The sequence below is a fragment of the Humulus lupulus genome, chromosome 4 (assembly GCF_963169125.1).
Source record: "Humulus lupulus chromosome 4, drHumLupu1.1, whole genome shotgun sequence".
Lineage (NCBI taxonomy): Eukaryota > Viridiplantae > Streptophyta > Magnoliopsida > Rosales > Cannabaceae > Humulus > Humulus lupulus.
Window position 1 is genome coordinate 220,450,272 of NC_084796.1, and position 18,030 is coordinate 220,468,301.

The following is an 18,030-nucleotide window of genomic DNA, read 5'->3' on the forward strand; positions in this document are numbered from 1 at the left end:
CCAGGTCGAATAATGGATTCGATCTGATAGGGTCCCTCCCAAGTAGGCCCAAGTACCCCAGCAGATGGGTCTGGTGTGGCCAAAAACACGCGCCTTAACACTAAGTCTCCCAATCCAACTTTCCTATCTCGGACCTTCTTGTTAAAATATCGAGTAGCCCATTGTTAGTATGCAATGTTTTTCAACTGGGCTTCGTCTCCTCTTTCTTCGATGAGGTCCAGAATATCTTCGAGCTGAGATTGGTTCGAGGTTTGGTCATATGCATAACGACTTATGCTTGGAATTTCGACCTCGATGGGCAACATTTCCTCGCACCCATAGGCTAAGGAGAAAAGGGTATGCCTCATCGAAGTTCTTGTCGTGGTTCTATAGGCCCACAAGACTCGAGGCAGCTCCTCTGGCCATCTCCCCTTTGCCTTTTCTAACATTTTATTCATGGAACTTTTTAAGGTTTTGTTGACAGCTTCGACATGGCCATTTGCTTGGGGATGAGCCACGGAGGAAAAACTTTTTATTATCCAATTCTTTTCGCAAAAATGTGTAAAAAAATCACTGTCGAACTAGGTCCCATTATCTGATACAATCTTTCTGGGCATCCCATTTCTACAAGTGATGTTTTTCACTACGAAATCTAGGACTTTCTTCAAGGTGATGGTGGCCAAGGGTTCAACTTCGGTCCATTTTGTGAAATAGTCCACGGCGACTACAGCATATCTTACTCCACCTTTTCCAGTTTGCAAGGAGCCTATGAGGTCAATTCCCCATAAGCTTGGTGGGTGGAGCTCATGGTATTGAGGCAAACCGTTGACATTTATTACGGCGTTTAACGTACTCAAATGAGTCTGCCTTTACTGTTGGCCAGAAGTACCCTTGCCTAATCACCTTTTTTGACAAGCTATGTCCCCCCGGTGTGATCTCCACAAAATCCTTCATGGATTTCTTCCAAAATATTGTTTCACCTCGGGAGGAGTTACACACCTAAGTAATGGCATAGAATATCCCCTTCTGTACAATTTACCTTCCAAAATGGTATATCTTGGTATTTTGTACATAAGCTTTCTAACCTCGCTCCAGTCTGTTGGGAAACTTCCAGTTTCGAGGTAGTCAACTATTGGGGTCATTCAGGTGGGCTGTGAATCAATCATGTATATATCTTCCTCATCAGGCTCGATTATACTCGGGGTCGGTAGAAATTCTACTGGGACCATGTTGAGTGTGTCAGCTTTGTTGATCTTGGTGAGCCTGGCCAATATATCTGCATTTGAATTTTGCTCTCGAGGGACTTGTTCTATAGCGTAGAACTCAAACCCTCCAAATGTTGCTTTTACTTTTTCCAAGTAAGCCGCCATTTTTATGCCACGAGCTTGATATTCACCCAGGACTTGGTTAACAACAAATTGGGAGTCGTTATAGCAATGAATGTCTTTTGCTTTGAGCTCGATGGCTATCTGAAGTCCTGCTAATTACGCCTCGTATTCAGCCTCATTGTTTGATTCCTCAAAGCCAAACCTTAGCGCCGAGAGTAAGCGATTTCCCGTTGGGGGTGATTAGAATGATTCCTGCCCCCGATCCATTTTCATTGGAGGATCCATCGACATAAAGTCTCCACAGCTTGTGGGCTGGGGTTATGACTTCCTCGTTGGAAATCCCTGTGCATTCGACAATGAAATTTGCCAAAGCCTGTCTTTTGATCATTGTTCTAGGATGAAAAGTAATCTCGAACTGTCCAAGCTCGATAGCTCATTTAAAAAATCTTCTAGATGCTTCAGGCTTAGATAACACTTGCCTCAGTAGCTGATCAGTTGACACATGAATAGGATGTGCTTGGAAATAGGGTCGAAGCTTTCGAGATGTGCATCAAGCACAAGGCCAGTTCTTCCATTAATGGGTATCTTGAATTTGCCCGCAATAACCTCTTGCTGACGTAATATACAGGCTTTTGTACTTTCTTATCCTCCCGTATTAGTGCTGCACTAATGGCATGCTCGGTTGTGGCAAGGTATAAGTACAAATTTTCTCCTGTGATAGGTTTAGACAAGATCAGTGGTTCGGCGAGGTGTTTCTTAAGATTCTGAAACGCGAGTTCACACTCATCCGACCTCTCAAACTTTTTGCCCCCTCTTAAAAGATTAAAGAATGGAAGGCATTGGTCTGTAGATTTCGAGATAAACCTGCTTAAGGCCACCATTCGTCCAGTTAAGCTCTGGACATCTTTATGTTTTTGAGGTGACGGCATATCAATTAACGCTTTAATCTTGTCGGGATTAGCCTTTATACCTCAAGCATTCACTATGAATCCAAGAAACTTACCCGAGGATACTCCGAATGATAATTTTTGTAGGTTGAGTCTCATATTATATTGTTGGAGTATAGTGAAATATTCAGCGAGATTGTCTACATGGTTATTGTTATGTTTGGATTTGACCAACATATCATCCACATAAACTTCCATATTATTCCCTATCTGCTCAGAAAACATCCTATTTACCAATCTTTGGTATGTGGGTCCAGCATTTTTGAGCCCGAAAGGCATTACGTTGTAACAGTACAAGCCCTTGTCAGTCATGAAACTCGTATGTTCTTGGTCGGGCGCGTGCATGGCTATCTAGTTATATCTAGAATAAGCATCCATGAACGACATGATGCCATGGCCTGCAGTGGCATCTATGAGCTGGTCTATTCAAGGCAATGGAAAATAATCCTTGGGGCATGCCTTGTTGAGGTCTCAATAATCAATGCAGGTTCGCCATTTATCATTGGGCTTCGAGACCTGCACAAGGTTGGCTATCCAATCAAGATAGAAAGCATCTCAGATAAACTGATTTGCTTTTAACCTTTTGACCTCTTCTTTTAGGGCTTTCTTTCTGTCATCGTCCAGGAGTCTTCATTTTTGTTGCTTTGGGGTGAAGCTCTTATCTATATTGAGTGCATGGCTTATAACACTCAGACTAATCCCTACCATATCTGAGTGCGACCATTCAAATATCCCTTTTCTTAACATAAGAATATAATACTACTAAAAAAGTATTACGGTATAGTTATATATTCATGGTAAAAGAAAAAAGTGGCGGTATTTTACTTTGGTAGCCCGCCTATAACTTGTAAAAGTTATATTCGGCTCTCCCGTTTTCTTCTTCGACTACAGTGTATCCGAAGTCTCACTCACCTCAACTCACTCCTACATCAATCTATTACATCTCTCCTTCTCTCTGTCACCAAAGTTTGCTTCTGCTGTTTCCATGTCACCACTCGTTGCAGGAAACAAAGCTAAGTAACCCATTTTTCTCTCTCTTTGTCACTCTTTTTTGAGCTTTGATAGAGTTATCTGAAGCTTGAACTCTCTTTCTAACCAAAGATAAAGAAAACCCACAAGGGTAAGGCTAAAAAGGAAGCGGTGACTGAGACTTTGGGGGTTCCATTGCCCTCAGCTGTGCCCTGTCCTTGCTTCTTCTTGTTCTACTTGATTCTCCTTCTAGGTTCGTTAAGTGTTGGTTTGGCTGGTGATCCTTATGTCTACTATTATTGGTCTGTTTCGTACGTCAATGCCTCCCCACTTGGACCCAAACAGAAGGTTATTTCTTTCCCTTTCAATTTCTCTCATTTTTTATAATGCAATTCCTTAATTCTTTTTCTCTTTTGGTTTTTTTTTTTTTTTTTGTACCCAATGGAGATATGCCTCGTAAGTTAAAATCAAAATCCAGCTTAATTTTTTGTTTTTTATGCCGGAGTATGATGCCTTTTAAGTTGCTTTTCTTGGTTATATTTCGACAGATTTTAGTGGGAATACACTGCCCCTTTGTAAGCTATTTTTAATTTTTGTGGCACAGAAGATCTGGAATTTTGTGTTTTGTTTTGTGTTTTCTTTTTTACAAGATAGGGAAAAAAGAATTTGAAAATGAGATTCCTATATAGTATTTTTGTCTGCTTGAATAATTTTCCTTTCATTGGTATGCTTTCTTTCTTTTGTTGGTTATTTAGGTGTGTCGGCAACTTGATTATGTGTACTGTTTTTTAAAGAGTACGAGAAATTAATCTGGCTTTTTACTTCATTTTGAGCAGCATTACCTTTTAAGTCTCTGTTTATCTCCTTTTGCTCCAGTATTTTACTGTGTAAGACTTAAACATTTGAGGCTAGTGATAAAATGACATTGGCTGTTTCATTATTCTAGGTTATTGGGATAAAGGGGCAGTTTCCAGGACCGATTCTCAACGTCACTACCAACTAGAATGTTGTTGTTAATGTCAAGTATCACCTCAATGAGCCATTGCTTATTACATGGTATAATGTCTGTGTGCCATTAACATATGAGAGTTGTTTTTAATGTTGACAAATTCAAATGTATACTTTTTTTTTTTTTGCATAATGTTTAAATGCAGGAATGGAATACAGCACATGAAAAACTCTTGGCAAGATGGCGTGAAAGATCAAATAGGGAGTTTCTTTTACTCCCCTTCCCTGAACTTTCAAAGAGCTGCATGAGGGTATGGGGGGTCACTATAAACAACAGAGCAGTTATTCCACTACCTTTTGTGGTGCCATATGGAGATATTACACTCTTTATTAGTGACTGGTATACAAAGAATCATAAAGTGAGTTTATGTCTTGTTACTACATCTATTACTGAATTCTTTCTCTTGATTTTATTGGGTATGAGACTGATGTTTATCGAGTGACAGGAACTGAGAAAAGATGTTGAAAATGGAATTGCCCTTGGAGTTCCTGACGGAATTACTATAAGTGGACATGGTCCCTTTTGATATGATGAGGCACTTGTTCCAGCAGGAAATCCTTTCCTTCTAGTAAATGTTGAACCAGGTAAAAAGTAAATAGTATGCCTCTTTTTTCGTTTTTCTTTTTGGCTATGTAAGGTTTAGTTATGATTGTTAAATTGATTTATGAAGGTAGGCTGTCAATCTCATTGTAACTTTGTCTTGAACAGGAAAAACATACCGTCTACGGGTGCATAATGTCAGTATCTCAACTAGTTTGAATTTCAGGATACAAAACCACAACTTACTTCTTGTTGAGACTGAAGGATCATATACAGTTCAGCAGAACTACTCAAACATGGACATACATGTGGGTCAGTCATATTCATTCTTGGTAACAATGGATCAAAATGCCAGCAGTGGGGTGAGCTTTTGCTTCTGTTTTTTTTTTCGTTTGCAGTTTTTCTTCTTTTGAAATTGGAAAAGTCAGGAACACGAGTTGGACAGTTTCTCTTTTTTTCTGTAGTATGGACAGAAAATAGCAGAAACACTTACAACAAATGGGACGGGGTTGCTCGCAGTACCACACAGGTACTCCTGTCTTGTAACTATAACCAAATTTAATAGTTTGATCAGCAAAACCTCCATTTGATTCTTGTCATGACAATGAAATGATGTTTCCTAGGATCGGTAAAATAGTGCATGGACCAGTTTTTTTTCTCAGCTTTCATGGTGCCTAAATTGAACTCATTAAAGAGAGTTAGTCAAGAGCTTTATTTATATAGAGAATGAGTAGTACAGAGGGGGTAGTTATGAAACTAACTACCATATAACAAACTCTTCAGCAAACAAACTAACATAACTAAATCTTTCAGAAGTGAATCATGTCTTGTTAACAGAATGATTTTTCAACTAGTTACAGGTCTTTCCCAGAGCTTGGACAGCAATTTTGATTTCTCTAGACAATAGTGGCATGTGGAACCTTCGAGCAGACAATCTAAACTCGTGGTATCTAGGCCAGGAAATGTACATTAGTGTCATAAACTTTGAGCATGACAAATCTGAGGTTTCTTTGCCTGAAAATGCCATATTTTGTGGTGTACTTTCATCCCTACAGAAGTAAGATTATATTAAACTACAACTTTGCTAGCTTGTTTTGTCCCATTATACTCGCTCATTAGAATTTGAGTTGGTAGATACAATCTTAATCTAATGGTCAATCTGAACTCTACTAATACATCTATTGTTTCTTCAATGTGCAGAGATCAGGCTCAGAGATTCAAGTTTTCTAGTGCACCATCAACAATATCATATGCAAGCAGAGCATTGTTTGGTAATGTTGATTGTAGTTTCTGCAGATTTTATTGGGTAATCAAGGGTGGAAAAGTTTTGTATAATTTAGTTAAGTACCCAAATTAGTAGAATGGTAAAGCCACAAGGGATCTAAGGAACAGAAAGAGAATCACTTTTATTTGAAAATTTGTTTTGCAGATATAACTTTTTCATCGAAGTCATTTTTGCAAATGACTCAAATTGGGTAATTTCATGGTCATGAATGATTGCTGATGCCTGGATTTATTGATTCCCACGTGCACTTAATTTCAGGTGGACTATAGGTTAACTCTGCTCAACCTCCATTTTAATTGAATTTTGTTCCAAACTCTGTGCATGTATACATGCACATTATTCCTTATTTTGAGTTATTGTACTGTAATTTATGTACCTTTCTACAATTATTGTATTTTCCCTGTAAAATTACACTTGATATTGTTTGTCATAAAATTTAGTTGGAATTATTATTCAGATGGAGAGAAATCTAACCTGATTATTTTTTAGCTAAGAATCTTTTACAACTACTAACTTTTATTTATAATTATTTTTCAGAAAATTTTGGTGAGAGTTTAGGAATTCGTTCCATTCTGTGTTAGTTTGGGTGTTAGATTCACTGGTTGTTTACTTAGGTAAGAGATAGTTTTGGAAGCAATAAAATATGTGTATTTCAGATTCTAGAATCCCAAAATAATGGTTGGTTGTCTGGATTGTTGTTATAAAGCTTCAATTTTACACATTATTACAATTTTAATATGTGATTTTGATAAATTTCTTAATGTTGTAATGTGAAAATTAATATTTGGTTTTACCACATACACTGTTATTGATACAGTTGATGTGATTGCAATTCTGAGGCATAAATAAAAAGGATGAGTTTGTGAGAAGAATTGCAGAAGCAGCAGAAAGTAAGTTCAATTCAATTTCGTTTTCTGGTTTTAGATATGCAACACGCATTTTATTGATTTTTCCTCTTTTTTATTTCTATTTAATATGATAAACATTTCCAAGTCTATACTTACTTTCCATTTATTCAATAAGACCAAATAAGAAAAGAAGAAGAAAGAAAAAAGTCTACTGTTCTTAAAGATTATAAAAATCTGAAATCATCAATTGCTGAAGTCTACAGATTTTATATTTATTGCACTCTTTGTTTCAAGGATGGAATCATGAAACTATACATATAATAAATTATGTTTGTGTAAAAATTATTTATATAAATATACAATTAATTTCAATCACATTTTTTTACAAGTGGTTTGAATCATATTCAGATTGAAAAGAGAGAATAAAAAAGATAAGTGAAGGGACTAAACTATAAGTTGCAATCAACATGAATTAGAAATTAGAAAAGCAAAGAATAAGACAATAAAATTTTTACATTATGAAAAGAAAAATATCCGCGTATATTCTAGCCAAAAGAGCAAAAATTTCTTCGTAAATGGCTTATTTAGTCCTATTATAATCGTGCCACTGGTTTCTGTTGTGGGTCTTGGGCTCTTTGCAAGGGGATTCCCACTTGTAATGTCCAGAAAACTCTGTTACTTTTATGTCTTCATAACATAACATTATTAAAAAACCCTTAATAACACTTTCTTTTTTCCTTGTTCTGTATGCAGCTTGCTAGCTGTGTAGAAATTGGCCTGCCTATGCTAATATTCCTGGTTATCTCCCAACAGGTTGTACAAAATTACTTAACTTGCCACTTTCAGTTCTCAAAACTTTGCTCAACATAAAATAATTGTAGATGTTCTATTGCAGTATTTGAAGCGCATCCATTCCACAGCTCATCAAATTCTTGAAAGGTTTTCTTTGCTTTTATCTTATCCAGCAATAAAAGGTCTTATTTTTGGCAGCTACTCTGTTATTTATTTTTTTGTTACATATTGTTTTTAAGTTGCTGAAATATTGTTTATTTTAGTAGCTGAATTTAAGATAGAATGAGCGGAAATGGTGATGACTATAAAAATGATGATTTTTTTGGACATTTGAGTTGGAAAATGTTTCTTTATGTTAAGTTTGAACCATTAATGAATATAGTTTATGATTTTAAGACTCGTAACAAGTAATTTCATGAATTTTATGGTTTTATTGTATCATTTAATTTTAATTTTATATTAATATTTTAGGTATTGATTATATTCTTTAGGTTGTGAATCGAATTGGCAAGGAGCATTGCAAAGTTAATTCATTTGATTATTAATTGCAAGAGGTACGGAAGTATGTTCTCTTAACTCTTTTATTAATATCATACAAATGTTAGAGAAGTTTGAATATCTTAAATATTCATTCATAGAGAAGTAGGTTCTGAGATTAAAATTTTGTGTTGCGTTGATAACGGAAGGTTGAAAACTTGTGTGTCTTAGAGAAGTAGGTTTTAGAAAATTTGTTTGTGTGTTGTGGTGATATAAGGAAGAAAACTTATTGTGTGTTGTTTAAATTTTTTTATTTGGTATTGATAGATGGTTAGGTAAGCTTTTATATGGGAAATGATGTCAAATTTTATCTAGAATTATGTATTATCTTCTTACAAATAAATTGTGTTTGCTTGAATTGGTTTGATTATATTGTTAGATATCTTGCTTGAGGTGTGAACAAGGGTAGTTTTCACATCCCAACTTCACAAACAAAATTAAGACATAAAAATACAGTACTTGATGCAAAATTAAGACAGAAAAAATGAATTTTAAAATGTTATAAGAGGTTTATAATAGAGTGAGAACAAATTAACATGCCAATAGAATTATCCTAAAACTAGTTTTCTTATACAGTAGAAAATAAAACTATGACTAGCATATATAAACAGCTAGTGTCAAAGAGTAATTGTGATTGAATTAGTACATTTCATACATGTATTTTGGACAAATAATAGTATAACTAACTTTCTCTTCTCACAATTCTATTAATAAAATATTATTTCTACTAAATACAATTAGTCTCATAGAAAAGGGATGAAGTTCATAAACTAGGTCTTTGAATTTCAATGCCTATCTATGTTTTCAGATTTCATTTATGTATAAGAAGCAAAGATAGAGGACATAATAATTAAAAAGAGAAAAAGACAATAATGTAGTTGTAGTAAATTGACTCTTTAAAATAAATAAAAGCAAAGAGACCCCACTCTAGTAGATGGCGAGCAATTATATTATCAATTATCTTCTCAACAACTTCTTTTTGTTTTTTTAACCTATATTTCATGAACACATATTTACACACTAGTTTTACACCATTTAAAAAAAAAAACTTGATCTAGTGGCTGATTTTTATTTGGTTAGTATAACATGAGTGTTATGTTTACAAACAGATTAATTGATTATGTTGTTATCAATTGTTGTTATCAATACACCACATGGTTGGTCTATGACCAAGTTTTACAATATTCAACATTTTTTTTTAAATAAAAATTATTACAATAATCACTTGTTAATCTTTAAAAATTAATTTTTTTTTTAAATATGAGAAACCAAGTTACTTGGGAACTTGTACAATTTCACATAAGAGCTCAACTTAAGCAGTAGAGCAAGAAATATGAGCTTTGTCTGACAAATGTAGATTGTGGAAAGTGATGCCTTGTGTTAAACTCTTAGCCTGCTGTTATTCTCATAATAAATTCTTGATTTTTGTTTGCAAAGTAACTCAGAAATTAATTATGGTTATGCTTATTAAGGTGATTTTTCCTTAGACTCAAGTTGGCAATTTTTATTTATATCATCAATACTAAACATGAGTATAACACATACCATATTATGAGAGCCAAACCAAAATACAGAATTAAAATAAAGAAATACACCACATGGTTGGTCTGTGACCAAGTTTTACAATATTCAGCATTTTTTTAAAATAAAAATTATTACAATAATCACTTGTTAATCTATAAAAATGAAAACTAAACACCCTCTAGCTGCTCCACCAAATTCTAATTCAAAAAACTTCACTTGGCTAAAATAAAATAACCAAAACACTTGTAACTACCAATCAACCCTCAAAATAAGTGCCAGTGTTTGTAGCTCGAGACGAATACTCCTTCACCAGTTGATCGAAAAGTGACCCCTCATTTTTTATGAGCTTAGTTGGCTCATCAAACTCCACCAACATCCCTGTCAAAATCTCAAGTGTTGCCTTAGTATATAAACACTGAATATATGTATAAAAATTGATGAATTGAGTAGAAAAGTTTAGTACTGACCATCACTAATGGCAAGCACCTTAGTGCAATCCATGACAGTTGGGATTCTGTGAGCCACAGTTATGACGGAGTAGCTACCAATTCTTTTCTTATAGTTGTTTGTAGAATGGCATCTATTGTGTTGTCCATTGAGAAAAAAGTCAAGAAAGAAAATATACACTACTGCCAAAGATGATGGATAATAAGGTACTCTAAAACAGTAAGCATTGATAGGATGGATAGCCCATTAGTCAATTACATCAAACTCTTGTATATGAAAATGACTATGGATTATTGATATGAGTTGAGTGAGTAAGTGAGAGAGATATATAAGACTTTATTAAAAGGGAATACAAAAATAAGAAAATAGGGTCAAAAGTTTTATGCCATCTTTGTTTTCATAAAAGTCTACAAAAAAAAAAGTGAGAGAGATTTTGTTTTAACTTATATTTGTTCTTGAGTGTTGCCATATATATATATATACATATATATATATATCAAAGAAACAGAGTGGAAGGCTAGATCTGGAAAACACAGGTTGAGTCACTAAAAGAGAAGAGTTGAAAAATCATTGATTGACTCCAAGCAATACCACTGTAAGATACTCTACAAACTTTTATTTATTTCCTAAATCTCTACACTCTTCCATGATTGAATACAACACACACATACATATATATATATGATAATAGGCAATTGATGGAGAAACTATACACACACACTGGACACATATGCTCCACTATTTGATAAACTACTGTTGTTCGTAAGCCCAATTCTGCACTAATCGTGTGACTTGCCAAGACCCACCCACCACATTAGTTTTAGGGACACATTTCCATGGTCATAATAAGCAACAATCATCAATAACTATGCTAATTTGCTTATGTGATATTTAATATATATATATATATGTTAAAGTTCATTTAAGCCAATATGAAAAGTATCAATCAAGTTTGTATCAGCTAATAACCGGATGTTGCTTTTTACCTTTTCAAGTTTTGTAGAAAATATGAAAAGAAAAATAACTAAGTTATTAATATCATATTTGACTGCACTAGTGTTCCAAATCTAAATAAGACTTCCCCTATTTTCAACCATTAAAAAACAGAAGCCATAATTGATAATTCACCTCACTTCATCTCAACTTGCTACTATATTAGATTAAGATCTATTCTTAAGCTTTAGTGCTCACTTTTCTTAAAACCTATCTTAATTTTATTAAGTATGTTGTTATATGCTTATTTAATAAATATATATTTACCTATGCACATCTTTACTGCATATTCATGTGTTATTTTTGATAAGTTCTATGTGTTCTAGTTTATGACACATCGAATTATAAAGGCTATATAAATAAATACATATTTTTATACAAGGTTTGTAGTATTATGTGTCCGAAATCCTTTTTTTTTACAATTATTACTACTAGTTATTATTCTTGTTCTTGTTATTTTGGATTAACAATAGCCCACTTAGCAACTTTGTCATTTGAAATAGGGCTTTACACTTCGGTACCTAAAAGTTGACATCAATGGGCATGGGTACGGGGAGACCATCAAGCATTTTTTTTTTTAATATGAGAAACCAAGTTACTTGGAAACTTGTACAATTTCACATAAGAGCTCAACTTAAGCAGTAGAGAAAGAAATATGAGCTTTGTCTGACAAATGTAGATTGTGGAAAGTGATGTCTTGTGTTAAACTCTTAGCTTGCTGTTATTCTCACAATAAATTCTTGATTTTTGTTTGCTAAGTAACTTAGAAATTAATTATGGTTTTGCTTATTAAGGTGATTTTTCCTTAGACTCAAGTTGGCAATTTTTATTTATATCATCAATACTAAACATGAGTATAACACATACCATATTATGAGAGCCAAACCAAAATACAGAATTAAAATAAAGAAATACACCACATGGTTGGTCTGTGACCAAGTTTTACAATATTCAGCATTTTTTTAAAATAAAAATTATTACAATAATCACTTGTTAATCTATAAAAATGAAAACTAAACACCCTCTAGCTGCTCCACCAAATTCTAATTCAAAAAACTTCACTTGGCTAAAATAAAATAACCAAAACACTTGTAACTACCAATCAACCCTCAAAATAAGTGCCAGTGTTTGTAGCTCGAGACAAATACTCCTTCACCAGTTGATCGAAAAGTGACCCCTCATTTTTTATGAGCTTAGTTGGCTCATCAAACTCCACCAACATCCCTGTCAAAATCTCAAGTGTTGCCTTAGTATATAAACACTGAATATATGTATAAAAATTGATGAATTGAGTAGAAAAGTTTAGTACTGACCATCACTAATGGCAAGCACCTTAGTGCAATCCATGACAGTTGGGATTCTGTGAGCCACAGTTATGACGGAGTAGCTACCAATTCTTTTCTTATAGTTGTTTGTAGAATGGCATCTATTGTGTTGTCCATTGAGAAAAAAGTCAAGAAAGAAAATATACACTACTGCCAAAGATGATGGATAATAAGGTACTCTAAAACAGTAAGCATTGATAGGATGGATAGCCCATTAGTCAATTACATCAAACTCTTGTATATGAAAATGACTATGGATTATTGATATGAGTTGAGTGAGTAAGTGAGAGAGATATATAAGACTTTATTAAAAGGGAATACAAAAATAAGAAAATAGGGTCAAAAGTTATATGACATCTTTGTTTTCATAAAAGTCTACAAAAAAAAAGTGAGAGAGATTTTGGTTTAACTTATATTTGTTCTTGAGCATTGCCATATATACATATATATATCAAAGAAACAGAGTGGAAGGCTAGATCTGGAAAACACAGGTTGAGTCACTAAAAAGAGAAGAGTTGAAAAATCATTGATTGACTCCAAGAAATACCACTGTAAGATACTCTACAAACTTTTACTTATTTCCTAAATCTCTACACTCTTCCATGATTGAATACAACACACACACATACATATATATAAATGATAATAGGCAATCGGTGGAGCAACTATACACACATACGCACACACTAGACACATATGCTCCACAATTTGATAAACTACTACTGTCCGTAAGCCCAATTCAACACTAATCATGTGACTTGCCAAGACCCACCCACCACATTAGCTTTAGGGACACACTTCCATGGTCATAATAAGCAACAATCATCAATAACTATGCTAATTTGCATAGGTGATATGTAATATATATATGTTAAAGTTCATTTAAGCCAATATGAAAAGTATCAATCAAGTTTGTATCAGCTAATAACCAGATGTTGCTTTTTACCTTTTCAAGTTTTGTAGAAAATATGAAAAGAAAAATAACTGAGTTATTAATATCATATTTGACTGCACTAGTGTTCCAAATCTAAATAAGACTTCCCCTATTTTCAACCATTAAAAAACAGAAGCCATAATTGATAATTCACCTCACTTCATCTCAACTTGCTACTATATTAGATTAAGATCTATTCTTAAGCTTTAGTGCTCACTTTTCTTAAAACCTATCTTAATTTTATTGAGTATGTTGTTATATGCTTATTTAATAAATATATATTTACCTATGCACATCTTTACTGCATATTCATGTGTTATTTTCGATAAGTTATATGTGTTCTAGTTTATGACACATCGAATTATAAAGGCTATATAAATAAATACATATTTTTATACAAGGTTTGTAGTATTCTGTGTCCAAAATCCTTTTTTTTTTTTACAATTATTACTACTAGTTATTATTCTTGTTCTTGTTATTTTGGATTAACAATAGCCCACTTAGGAACTTTGTCATTTGAAATAGGGCTTTACACTTCGGTACCTAAAAGTTGACATCAATGGGCATGGGTACAGGGAGACCATCAAGCATTTTTTTTTACCAAGTTACTTGGAAACTTGTACAATTTCACATAAGAGCTCAACTTAAGCAGTAGAGCAAGAAATATTAGCTTTGTCTGACAAATGTAGATTGTGGAAAGTGATGTCTTGTGTTAAACTCTTAGCTTGCTGTTATTCTCACAATAAATTCTTGATTTTTGTTTGCTAAGTAACTCGGAAATTAATTAAGGTTTTGCTTATTAAGGTGATTTTTCCTTAGAAAATACTAAAAGATAAATCTTAATTCTATTATTCTAAACTCTGATGTAGTGGTTTCTTGACTGATAAGACTTGATATAGTGAAGAACTTAGCAGGACTTGTACAGTGCTACGGTAAGAGCTCCAAGCTAAGAGAGCTAGTAAATGTTGTTGTGGTTGGAGGTACATAGATATGAACAAGTCTTGAGACAGAGAAAAGGTAGAGGAGATAGAAAAGATGCATAGTCTCAGTGAACAATATACATTTTAAAATAGTAGTTAACAATGTTGCTTTGTTTAATTGTTATTTCGTAGGAAAAAATTAAAGCTCCCATGATCAAGGATATGATTCAAATCCTTTTGTCTCTTAGTCTAATTGCTATGTTTTTATGGTAATCAATTTGTTCCTAAAATACACATTATCTAAAACATACCTCTGTTATTTGGAATAGAGTAAAAGAGATTCATTATTTTGTGTAATGACCCAACTACTCTAGACTTTGGACCATTACTAATTTCTATACTAATCTTACGAAAACATACATTTGAAATAACATATCTTTATTTCAAAACTGTAAGGTAAAGGTTTAAAAACTATATAAAATTCATAAGTATGACATTGGGATCCCATTATTTGAAACAAAACATAACTTTGACATAATGAATACTTAATTAAAACTTATTACAACCAATTGTGGAAAAATACATAGAAAAACCATAATTAAAGAGACTTCATCCTCGAATCGAACTCTCGGTCCATCGATTCCATCCCGCCTCAATACACATCCTCAAGCTTCCAAGAACCTTTCCCGCCACCAAAGCTATTTTCCTGCACATATAAACATAAAGGAGTAAGCCTAATGCCCAGCAAGGAAATTCTAACACATAAATCATATACAGAAAATTCATAATGTAGAATATAATAAAACCTATCATAAACATATGTCACACATACTATTATGGCCATTATTACTTGGGGTCCCATAAACTAAACAAGTCATATGCCCATTAGATTTGTGAGGCTTGCTAGCTAAGCAAGTCATATGCCCATAAATTTATTGGGGCTTGTTAGTTGTACAGGTCATATGCCCAAGTCTACAAACATACATAACACACAAATCATGAGTTGACATATAACATAACATATAAAATCTTATCCTATTTTCCTTACCAAAAGTACCGAGATATGAGAACAAGTTTGGGACTTTGGAACACTCCTAAAAACCATAAATGAAAGGGTGAGTATACTAAAGAAAAAGGGATGAAAATAATGAAAGAACTATACCATCAAAATATACTTACCAAGAATCTTATGTTCAAGATCTTAGATTTCCTAACCAAGAATAAAGAATAGAGTTAGGATGTTGAGTCGAAAACTATAAGAACTTAAGGAAAACAATACCAAAATGAACTAGAGTTTGGAATACCTTGAATGCTTCTATGAACGATCTAAACCTTGAATTGAAATGTGCTATAAACCTTACTTCCCAAGTGTTTGGTAAGCTTATAATGATTAATCTTATAATCCCCAACCCAAGTGTTTATACTCTAAAAAATAACCTAGCAGCTTGCAGCCTCTGAACTTAGCTTGACGAATGAATAAACGGTTGGGTACTAGGTCCTATTTATAGAGTTCAAGAATGAAAAGACCTTTATTTAACTTGAATAAAATAATGGCTTTTTAAGTGAAAAATATTTGAATTATCGTTCAGCAGAGGCTGAAGACTCGGTCAGAAAGATGCTGGACTTATCAAGAGGTTAAAGATTAAAATGAGAACGTTTTCAAAAAAATTCAAAAATATACTAAAGGAGCCGATATATCGCCCCTTGTAGGAGATATATCGCCTGGGCCAGCATCCCTGAGGCTCATCGAGGTGATCGTGCGAAGTTACGTGTTTTTCGTATCCCCGTACTGCGATATATCGACATACGCTGATTATTTAAATACGAATTTGCACAATTTCAGCTTAATTTGAATTGAGTAAACAGCCTTGATTAAGTCCTCTTACGTTTTCAAAACTGCTGACAGACCCTAGGATATTCAAATATTAATCTTAATAAACCTATTCCTCAAAAATACTTAATTATCATTGAACATACAAATGACAAGTGTTACTATCTTATTGGGTCTATCTAAACTTTATAATATAATAAATATCATCATCAATATCAGTCATATTAATCAAACCTTAGGTTAAAATTAATATTCTTAAACTATAGGTTAAACTTAGAAAATCTACAAGTGTTACTATGAGTGTCCAATAAAATCCCGGTCTGCACCAAAATCCACAGTCATAAAAATACTACTACTATTACTATTATTACTACTATCTAACTAGCTAAGTAAAGTTCTTGGACTCTACATTTTGAGTTTTAATTTTCAAGTCTACTTGATTTAGTAATGAGTGAACATGATTTAGCTCTGAGCCTTCTATTGCTAATCCCACGGTTTTCTTCTCATCTTCAAGTTCAGTTAATATATAAAAAAAAAATCTCCTACATTTGGTCTTGCAATTCTGTTGAGATTTAAGAATTTTCCTTGTCTTTAACAAGTCCTAGTTGATTTGGTTTGATTCATAGACAAAAGCAGTATGGGTGTTCTTTGCCTAGTAAAAAGATTTACAATAACAGGGTCAAGGATGCCAGATTAAGTCTTGGCATGTAAAGAGGAGAGGACACACTATCATTTTCTTCTTTAGTTAAATACACATTGGAGTATCTATCTTAAGTGGTTTCGACACACAGAGACTTTGTGAGACTACATATTATTTAGTTTATACATAATATAAATATATATTCTTTGGTGAAGAAAACAAATGAGTATGAAGATAGAGTTCTCTTTTTTTTTCTTTTTTCTTTTTTGAGAGAGAGAGATGAAGACAAATTTGAAAATGAAGAAGGAAAAAAATGAGAGCAGTGAAAAATTTGTGGGATTTCAGATCATTTTTAAACAAAACAAACATAAACGCCCAAAGCTTTTTTAATCCTAATAATGCGATGCTTACAATACAAGAAGCAGTTGGTTCCACAGTTGCATGGCCTTCTAAAAAAGTTATTCCAAGAGGTACATTTTCATATTCAAAAAAGAACCAATGTCTTATAATTTAGTGTTTGGTTTCTTTGTTTGCTTTGGTATAGTTATGAATTCATTATTTTGTATGTGGTGTCCTCTCTTGGAAATAATTTCCATAGCATTTTTCTTGAAGTAATTTGTGATGCTAGATAATAACAATAAAATATTTCTTTGTTTATTTAGCAGATGTGACAAGCGAAATAGAAAAGGATACTTAATTTTGAAGGCTTTGTGTTGGGCAGCTGTAGAATATTTTGTACTGAAAGTAGTAACTTTTCAATATGTTGAATATTTAAGACTACTTGAATACTTAAAGAACATTTTGTTGTTGATGACAGTGTTGAATGTTTTAAACTAATTTGTGGATTGTTAATACAATGTTGAATGTTTTTACTTTTTGTTATTTGAAAATCAAGTTAATTTGATGATGCTAGTATATATTAGAAAGCTAATTTTAATTATATAAATAAATAATAAATAATAAAAATATAATAGAATAAATTAGTGTTATATAAATGAATATATAATGAGAATTTAAATTTATCTAAATATTAAAATAATACTATAAATGTGTTATAATATCTATTACAATAACACTTTTTATAAGTAAAGAATTTTGTTATGCAAACTTCATTATATAACACAAAAAATGTGTTATAATAAAGTGTAGTATAACACAAAAAATGTGTTATACCAAAGTGTA

The 18,030-nt window shown here is 33.0% G+C and overlaps 1 pseudogene; it reads left to right on the forward strand.

The window, feature by feature from the left end:
• The first annotated feature begins 3,349 nt into the window (after positions 1 to 3,349).
• LOC133832917 (monocopper oxidase-like protein SKU5) lies at positions 3,350 to 17,752 on the forward strand (annotated as a pseudogene).
• The last annotated feature ends 278 nt before the right edge of the window (positions 17,753 to 18,030 follow it).